This window comes from Girardinichthys multiradiatus, chromosome X (assembly GCF_021462225.1).
Source record: "Girardinichthys multiradiatus isolate DD_20200921_A chromosome X, DD_fGirMul_XY1, whole genome shotgun sequence".
NCBI classification, from domain to species: domain Eukaryota; kingdom Metazoa; phylum Chordata; class Actinopteri; order Cyprinodontiformes; family Goodeidae; genus Girardinichthys; species Girardinichthys multiradiatus.
In genome coordinates, this window is record NC_061817.1 from 20,124,911 (window position 1) to 20,133,922 (window position 9,012).

At 41.6% G+C, this 9,012-nt stretch overlaps 1 long non-coding RNA gene across 1 annotated transcript; it reads right to left on the minus strand.

Annotated features, from left to right (window-relative positions):
* Positions 1 to 6,356: 6,356 nt before the first annotated feature.
* On the minus strand, positions 6,357 to 7,818 carry LOC124862722. Its single transcript, XR_007036990.1, has 3 exons — positions 7,476 to 7,818; positions 7,333 to 7,400; positions 6,357 to 6,782 (listed from the first exon to the last, which is right to left on the minus strand). It is a non-coding gene; the product is annotated as an uncharacterized LOC124862722 (long non-coding RNA).
* Between the last annotated feature and the right edge of the window lie 1,194 nt (positions 7,819 to 9,012).

Genomic DNA, 9,012 nt, shown 5'->3' on the forward strand with positions numbered 1-9,012 from the left:
TTCTCTGGATGATGGACTGGCGACGTCTGCAACAGAGAGACGGTCAAACATGCGCCATGATGCTTATTCTCCTTACTTTCTTAATATTTGGTGGCTACTAGGCGCTCCTTTGCCTGGACAGCGAGGGTCAGCCAAATTCTTTTTTCCAACTTTGACAGCAAAACTGACTCTGAGGAGGAAATCTCGGATGCTTTTATCTGACTTTCATGTTTATTGCTTGATATTTATCATTATGGGACAAATTTAAAATGTGTTCATTTCCACCGTTGTTTAGTTGGACTATGGAAGCCTAACTTCCAGCAGGTTAGAGTTCCTGTTTCTAAACATATTTCTAGAGGAGCTTCCTACGACCGCCCACCTGTACCAGACTGGCAACAGGGCAGCTTGAAGCGCAGAAGCCACTCAGGAGAGGCAGCAGGATTTTTGAGTTTTGTGTATGATTTGTTTTCTTTGAAATAAAACTGTTTGCTTTCAGTACCAGAAGAAAGGACATTCCACTTCATGGTCATGATGCAGCTATATGGAAGATGGTCTGTTCTGATTCTAATGATTGGTATTGCAAGTATTTTTATTACTCTCGTGTTCATTTGGGGAATGGTACAGCAAAGACAATGTGTGACTAATCTGAGTAATTACGCCAATAATAGTCATCAGCTGATTCGAAGAGAGATTCATCACTTTTCTGACTACCATGATCATGCTGATAGTATCTGGTGGCAACTGATGGATCAAACCGTGAGGAAGATAAGAAAAGACAGTTGCTATGTTTGATCAACCATTTTTAGTACCTGTTCCTATTGATACTACTTTCTTTTCAGATAGGCAACATAACCAGCTGGTGGAGGTTATTTTTCCTTGGGTGAGGAATTATATTGTAAGGCAAAGCAGAAATGTTAGTAGATTTTCTAGTGAGACTAATTTAATATGTGCTACTACAGGAATTTCTTATAGATTTTGGGGTAATAGGAATCAATTGGATATCCAGATATAGCTACAGATATTTGTATCGCACAGGAGGTAAACACACCTTATTTCCTCGGAAAGACAGAAGGTTGCAAAACTATTATATCTTTTTCATGTGCTTTAATCAACAGACATGAATTTGAGTCATGTCCTATCAGAACTGCTGCTTATGTTACACCCCTGAACATAGGGGGGAAAGAATCACGCGAGTGATTACTTGTTGCTTCTCTCTTGCAGTAGTTTAATGCAATGGAGGAGAGCGCGCGAAAGCCCCCTAGTGGAGAATGGAGCCACTACCAATCGATCCCAGAAAAGGCTTACTAGCTGATTCCTGATGCACACATCGCCATTCCCTTGAATTAAATTACATTAATTCATGAAACTTACCGTATTTTCCACACTATAAGGCGCACCGGATTATAAGGCGCACCTTCAATGAATGGCCTATTTTAGAACTTTTTTCATATATAGGGCGCACCGGATTATAAGGCGCATAGAATAGAAGCTACTGCAGTCAAACGTTTGACTGGGTTTGCGTTATGCATCCACTAGATGGAGCTGTGCTAAAGAGAATGTCAACAAAACAGTCAGATAAGTCAGTCAGTCAAACTTTATTAATACACTACAAACCAGCGTTCTGATAACTCCATTCACTCTCATGGTAAGGTCTCCTCTACATAGAATTCTATTGAATAGAGCCGGCCGCACGTTAGGAATGCATTGGAGTCTATGAAGATGAAGTTGAAATCAAACGTTAGTCAAAACGTGAAAGGGAACTTTTCCCTGATTCAGTAAACACGTAAAAGAAACAGTTTGATGCACTACATCAAACGTTAGTACTGTTAACCTTTCCTGTTTCTGTCCCCTGACCGTAGTCTGATGACACAGGGGAGACGCTTTCTCCAGGGCCAAAGTTACTAGTTTCCTCGGGGTTAACTCCCTCACTGATACGTTGCTGAGTTGAGCATGAAGAAACAGCATCAAAACACTGAGTTGTTGACGAGATTCGGGGTTCTTTTTAATGACTTTGCAGCACGTAAAAACACAGGGCTTACAGACTCATACACCGCTGCTCCGGTCGCCGTCTCTACCCACCCCACACACACAATAATACAGACGTCACTCCTTCACTCTTGATTCTCAGCTACGGCAGCACACAGCGCCACCTCTGTCCGGAGGAGTAATGTCAACATCTTCCATACACACACACGAAACATACACCCCACACACTGAGCTTCTAATCACATATAGTTCAGGCAATTCCTGCAACAGTACATTCAAACGTTATACACACACAAGTGGTGTTGGACTAGGAGTAAGCACAGTACAGGTGTTTACCGCTATTACTTCGGCGACGCCCCTGACTACGGTAGCCGTAATGCTGCAAGCGGTGTGGCTTTGTAGTTTACCAGTCGTACTGAAACATTTTTGACAGAGCGCCGTGTACAACCAGTATGGATCAACCAATTAACCAATTGATCCATATATAAGGCGCTCCGGATTACAAGGCGCACTGTCATTTTTTGAAAAAATTAAAGGTTTTTAAGTGCGCCTTATAGTGCGGAAAATACGGTAACTTTTTAACACTTTGTTTTACTGTATTTACATTGTTGTTTAGGCTTATGCTTATTAATATGAATTAATATTTATGTAACCCTTTTTACTGTCAACTCTTAAGTATGAAATCAACGTATGAGCACAGCTATATAAAATCTTTTAGTACCACATTGGGGGTACAATAGTAGTCTTTCCAACCTGTCACACTCTCCCCCACGTGAAAAATGTCGTCCCGACATTAAAAAATTTACTTTGCAGGCCATATGCCCTCATTGTCAGTTATTAATAGTTGAGTGACCCATATTTCTCAAGTCTGTGGCTTTGACACCTGCTTCACCACAGTCAGTGACTGAAGACTAGAGACTAAGAGTTTATAACCAGTCCATATGTGAGTCTCCACAAAACAGTCTATTGTTCATGGTTATAATCCACAAGGAACAAAAAAGAAAACATGTTATTGTGTTGATGACAGTCCAAAACTAGTCTTTAAGCCATCAACGGAAGAGTGTCAACTTATATTTGCTGAAGTCCATACAAACCAATGGGCTGAACATAATATGGCTGCAGAGCCGGGAGCCATGGAGCCAGACCTGGGTACACAGAAAGCAATGGCTGTGCTGGTTGGACACTGTAACAGGATGGGGTACCCAGTTGGTCGTACGTCATCCGTCTTGGCGGGTGTCTTTCTCGCTGTGGCCGCTGGGGTATCTCCTCGGGTCTCTCGGGTGCAGCAGGTGGTGGAGGGACAGGTTCGTAATCAGCAGGCTCTGCCCGCTCACGAGTCGTCACCACAGCAGCTGGGTCAGGCGCCCCTATATGGTCTCCAGTAGGGGGCTCAGGTGGCGGCGCAACAGCAGAGGCTGGAGCTGGAGGCTGAGGCGTCGCTGTGGCGGGTTCTGGTTTGGATGGCTGAGGCACAGAAAGCCGAGGTAATACGGGTATTAGGTTATGACAGCCGTAGTCATCACCACTGTCATCATCAGAGTCTGACGTAACTCTGATGGATTCACCAGCTTTTGTCTGTTTATACTTTGTAGGATTGCCTTTTTTTGGCACTTTTTCAAAAGGTAAGTGGTCACATGACATGAGCAGGTTTCTGTGAAGCACTCTACAGCATCCTTTGCCTCTTTCTGGTCTCACTTCATAGATAGGGAGGTCAGGCCCCATTTTGACTACTGTGTAAATAGTGTCTTCCCAATAGTCTCTTAGTTTCCCTGGACCCCCTCTTGGTGCCAGGTTTTTGACCAGGACTCTCTCTCCCACTTGTAACACAGAACTTCTGACTTTTGTGTCATAATGTCTTTTGCTCTTTTCAGCAGCTTTCTTTGCATTCTCAGTTGCTACAGGTCCTTCTCAAAATATTAGCATATTGTGATAAAGTTCATTATTTTCCATAATGTCATGATGAAAATTTAACATTCATATATTTTAGATTCATTGCACACTAACTGAAATATTTCAGGTCTTTTATTGTCTTAATACGGATGATTTTGGCATACAGCTCATGAAAACCCAAAATTCCTATCTCACAAAATTAGCATATCATTAAAAGGGTCTCTAAACGAGCTATGAACCTAATCATCTGAATCAACCAGTTAACTCTAAACACCTGCAAAAGATTCCTGAGGTCTTTAAAACTCCCAGCCTGGTTCATCACTCAAAACCCCAATCATGGGTAAGACTGCCGACCTGACTGCTGTCCAGAAGGCCACTATTGACACCCTCAAGCAAGAGGGTAAGACACAGAAAGACATTTCTGAACGAATAGGCTGTTCCCAGAGTGCTGTATCAAGGCACCTCAGTGGGAAGTCTGTGGGAAGGAAAAGGTGTGACAGAAAACGCTGCACAACGAGAAGAGGTGACCGAACCCTGAGGAAGATTGTGGAGAAGGGCCGATTCCAGACCTTGGGGGACCTGCGGAAGCAGTGGACTGAGTCTGGAGTAGAAACATCCAGAGCCACCGTGCACAGGCGTGTGCAGGAAATGGGCTACAGGTGCCGCATTCCCCAGGTCAAGCCACTTTTGAACCAGAAACAGCAGCAGAAGCGCCTGACCTGGGCTACAGAGAAGCAACACTGGACTGTTGCTCAGTGGTCCAAAGTACTTTTTTCAGATGAAAGCAAATTCTGCATGTCATTCGGAAATCAAGGTGCCAGAGTCTGGAGGAAGACTGGGGAGAAGGAAATGCCAAAATGCCAGAAGTCCAGTGTCAAGTACCCACAGTCAGTGATGGTCTGGTGTGCCGTGTCAGCTGCTGGTGTTGGTCCACTGTGTTTTATCAAGGGCAGGGTCAATGCAGCTAGCTATCAGGAGATTTTGGAGCACTTCATGCTTCCATCTGCTGAAAAGCTTTATGGAGATGAAGATTTCATTTTTCAGCACGCCCTGGCACCTGCTCACAGTGCCAAAACCACTGGTAAATGGTTTACTGACCATGGTATAACTGTGCTCAATTGGCCTGCCAACTCTCCTGACCTGAACCCCATAGAGAATCTGTGGGATATTGTGAAGAGAACGTTGAGAGACTCAAGACCCAACACTCTGGATGAGCTAAAGGCCGCTATCGAAGCATCCTGGGCCTCCATAAGAACTCAGCAGTGCCACAGGCTGATTGCCTCCATGCCACGCCGCATTGAAGCAGTCATTTCTGCCAAAGGATTCCCGACCAAGTATTGAGTGCATAACTGTACATGATTATTTGAAGGTTGACGTTTTTTGTATTAAAAACACTTTTCTTTTATTGGTCAGATGAAATATGCTAATTTTGTGAGATAGGAATTTTGGGTTTTCATGAGCTGTATGCTAAAATCATCCGTATTAAGACAATAAAAGACCTGAAATATTTCAGTTAGTGTGCAATGAATCTAAAATATATGAATGTTAAATTTTCATCATGACATTATGGAAAATAATGAACTTTATCACAATATGCTAATATTTTGAGAAGGACCTGTATAGCATATGCTTCTTCCATGCCCTTTCTCCATTTCTCAACATAGTGTGGTCACTGAAACTTGTTTCTGAGTACAGTCCAAAAAGCATATCTACTGGTAGCCTGGGTGACCGCCCAAACAGTAGATGAAATGGAGAGTAGCCAGTAACGTCACGTGTACAGTTATATGCATACATTAGCTTGTTGATGGATTCCTTCCAGTTTGACTTTTGTATTTCAGTTACTGTCCTAAGCATTTGCAACAACGTCCTGTTCATACGTTCAACTTGACCATTGCCCATTGGGTGATAGGGTGTTGTTCTAGAACCGGACATGCCACAGAGTTTCTTGAGCTGACTAAACAACTGATTTTCAAATTCACCTCCTTGGTCATGGTGAATACAAGGGAAGCCGAACTTCAGGGCATAGTCATTGAAAATGAGGTTTGCAGTGGTTTTGCCTGACTTTGAGGTGGTGGCGTAGGCTTGTGCGAAACGTGTGAAGTGATCAGTTATCACTAAAATATATTCATAACTGCCCTTGCATTTTTCAAGATGGAGAAAGTCTATACAAATCAGCTCAAAGGGCTGCATAGTTACAATGTTTGTTAAGGGAGCTTTTGTGTCATGACAAGGCTTTTTTGTTTGACACAGGAACAAACTTTGGTTACATAGTGCTCAATGTCCGCCTGCATGTGTGGCCAAAAGAAGCGATCACGTATCAAAGACACTGTGCGGTCAACAACTTGATGGCCCATGTAATTGTGCAGTTCTTCAAGTACTGTCTTTTTGTACTGGTCTGGCAGAATTAGCTGTTTACGAGTAGAAGTGACTCTGTACAAGATACCATTGTGTAACCCACTAGAAGGGTTACTTTATTTAAACCTGATAATAGTAGATGGCAGGTAAATCAATTTACTTTGATGACTAATACCAACACTACACAAGCATAGAGAAAACTGGGCCTGATCAGAAGATTTCTAAATTCACGGGAGCCTAGGTGTGAGTAACAACAGAGAACACACAATGTCTATGAAAAAGAGTAGAGTTTAATATAGTGAACATTTGTGGATCCACATTTACAAATAAACAAAAATTGCGCACTTTGTTTAAAAAAAAACAACAAAATAAAATAACATAAATAACCCAGTCTTTTCGATACATCTGTCAAATATTCATTCAATGTCTCACACCCAGTGACCAGTCGGGTCACAATCTACCAGTTCACTCGGTCCTCTGGGCTGGGGCTCGCCATCCAAGTTCAGGAGAGGATGATCTGGTGGTTTCGAGGCACCACAGGCCAAAAGTGCACTATAACCAAAAAACCTGACCTGGAACAAGGCCAAAGTAAAGCATCTTAAAATACAGGATGCTAATATCAATAAAGCTTAAGCTACATTTCAAAGATCATCATTTCTCAAGTTTTTTTCATGTTGTACAACAATATTCAAGTTATCAGAGTTCAATATTACCAACATATCAGTAAACTAAAGAAATTTGCTTATATGTGGTAAAAAATATATATATATTTCAATCTAAAAGTGCCAATGAGGTACATCTATAACACTACATTTAACATTAGAATGTGAATTTGAAGCTCATATTAGCTCCGACTTACTCAGAACAGAAAGTTCCCAAGCAATGCCAACAGAAAAGCACATTACAGCACCATGAACCATAAATTAGCACCATTGAAATATTAGAACATGTGCTAATAGAAAAATAAGTGTAACTGCATAGAAAAAATACAACATACACAATAATAATAATAATACAAAAACTTACAATTATATTTTTATTAAATTTCATCAGTTACTAGGTATTTTAGCCAATTTTCAGCAATTTTACCGAGCCAACTGGCGAGCGCGTGCGATCACTCACCGATGCTTCGATGCTACACGACTACACGGGGATTTTTCCGGGCTTCAGCCGTTCATAAGGGAAGCTTTCTGAGATTTAATAAAACGGATTTACTATTTTGAATTATATATTTCGCGAAACTATTTTAACATTGTTTTTCTTACCTATTTCCAAGATTCTTCATCAAATTTGACACGATTTCCAGGCTATTAGCGGAAACAACCGTCAACTCTGAGCTCTCAAGCGTGTCTAACACAATCTGAGCAAAATCTCAGCACAGCTGTTAAAGGGGCGGGACAATCAACCTTATTGGCTGATGTGAAATCAGACTGTGCCAGCTATTGGTTGTTTAATCCGTCACTAAAAGCAATCACTAAAGGCATATTTCACAGTTTTTAAAGATTTTTAGCATTTCTTATCTATACTTATGAACATATTTATTAACTTATTTTTAACTTTATTACTTTTCAACTCTTATTGTAGAATAAGACATGAAATCCATTTATACTTTTTAATCTTGTTGTAGAAGAAAACATTAAATCAACATCATTCATTTTTTCTTGTGTTTTTAACACTGGGTTACAATTGTTTTCTAGCATTAACCTGCCCCACTCTCCGAACAAGCATTTTGTCTTTGGGTCAAATGTTTTTAACTGTTTGGGTAGTGGCTTTGAATCTCTTTGTTTACACTGTAAAACGGGACTTATAATAGGGTCTGACTTTTGCACTTCACTTAACTGTTCCCTTGGTATGGGTGTGAATGTTCCTTCTGCTGACTCACCTTCTGCCGTGACTGACATAGCTTCAACTGACAGTGTCCATGTAGCAGGTGTGTCTTTCTGTACCTCAATGGCCTGGATCGCAGCCGCAATAGTGTCTGGTGGCAATTCCTCAGAGCAGCCTCTCATTAAGTCTCTACATCAAGTGGCATCCTTGATAAAGCATCTGCGTCACTGTTTTCTTTTCCTGGTTTGTACTTAATGGTTAAGTGGAAATCAGCGAGCTCTGCGACCCACCTTGATGTGGTTGCATTCAGTTTGGCTGTTGACAAGATGTATGTTAGCGGGTTGTTATCGCTATATACAGTAAACGTTGGGGCATAGTATAAATAGTCTCTGAATTTGTCCGTGATGGCCCACTTCAAGGCTAAAAATTCGAGTTTGCCTGCATGGAAGTGGTAGTTTTTTTCAGCTGCTGTTAGAGTACGGGAGCCATAAGCAATAACTTTCAGCTTACCAGCTTGTCTCTGGTACAGCACTGCACCTAGTCCTTTGTGTGAAGCGTCTGTGTGCACGTCGAACGGTTGTGTAAAATCTGGAAAGCCAAGCACTGGTGGATGAAGCAAACAATCTATTAGTTCCTCAAGTGCACTTTGATGCTGGTCAGTCCACACAATTTGTTTCGAGGAGGCCACAACTTGACTGGCTTTCTTTGGTCTTGTCTTTGTCACTTTTGTTGTGTCTGAGTTCTCTGTGTTTTTGTCAGCTTTTAATAGTTCATACAGACAACTCGCCTTTCTGGAAAAGTCTTTTATGTATTGTCTGTAGTAGGAGAGAAGGCCTAACATTTTTCTGAGCTGACCAACATTCTGTGGTCTTGTAGTTTTGAGTGCTTTAACTGCTTCAAAGTCTGCAGGATCAACTCTACTGCCCTCTGCTGACACTATTCTGCCCAAATAGCACACTTCTGGTTTAAACATGT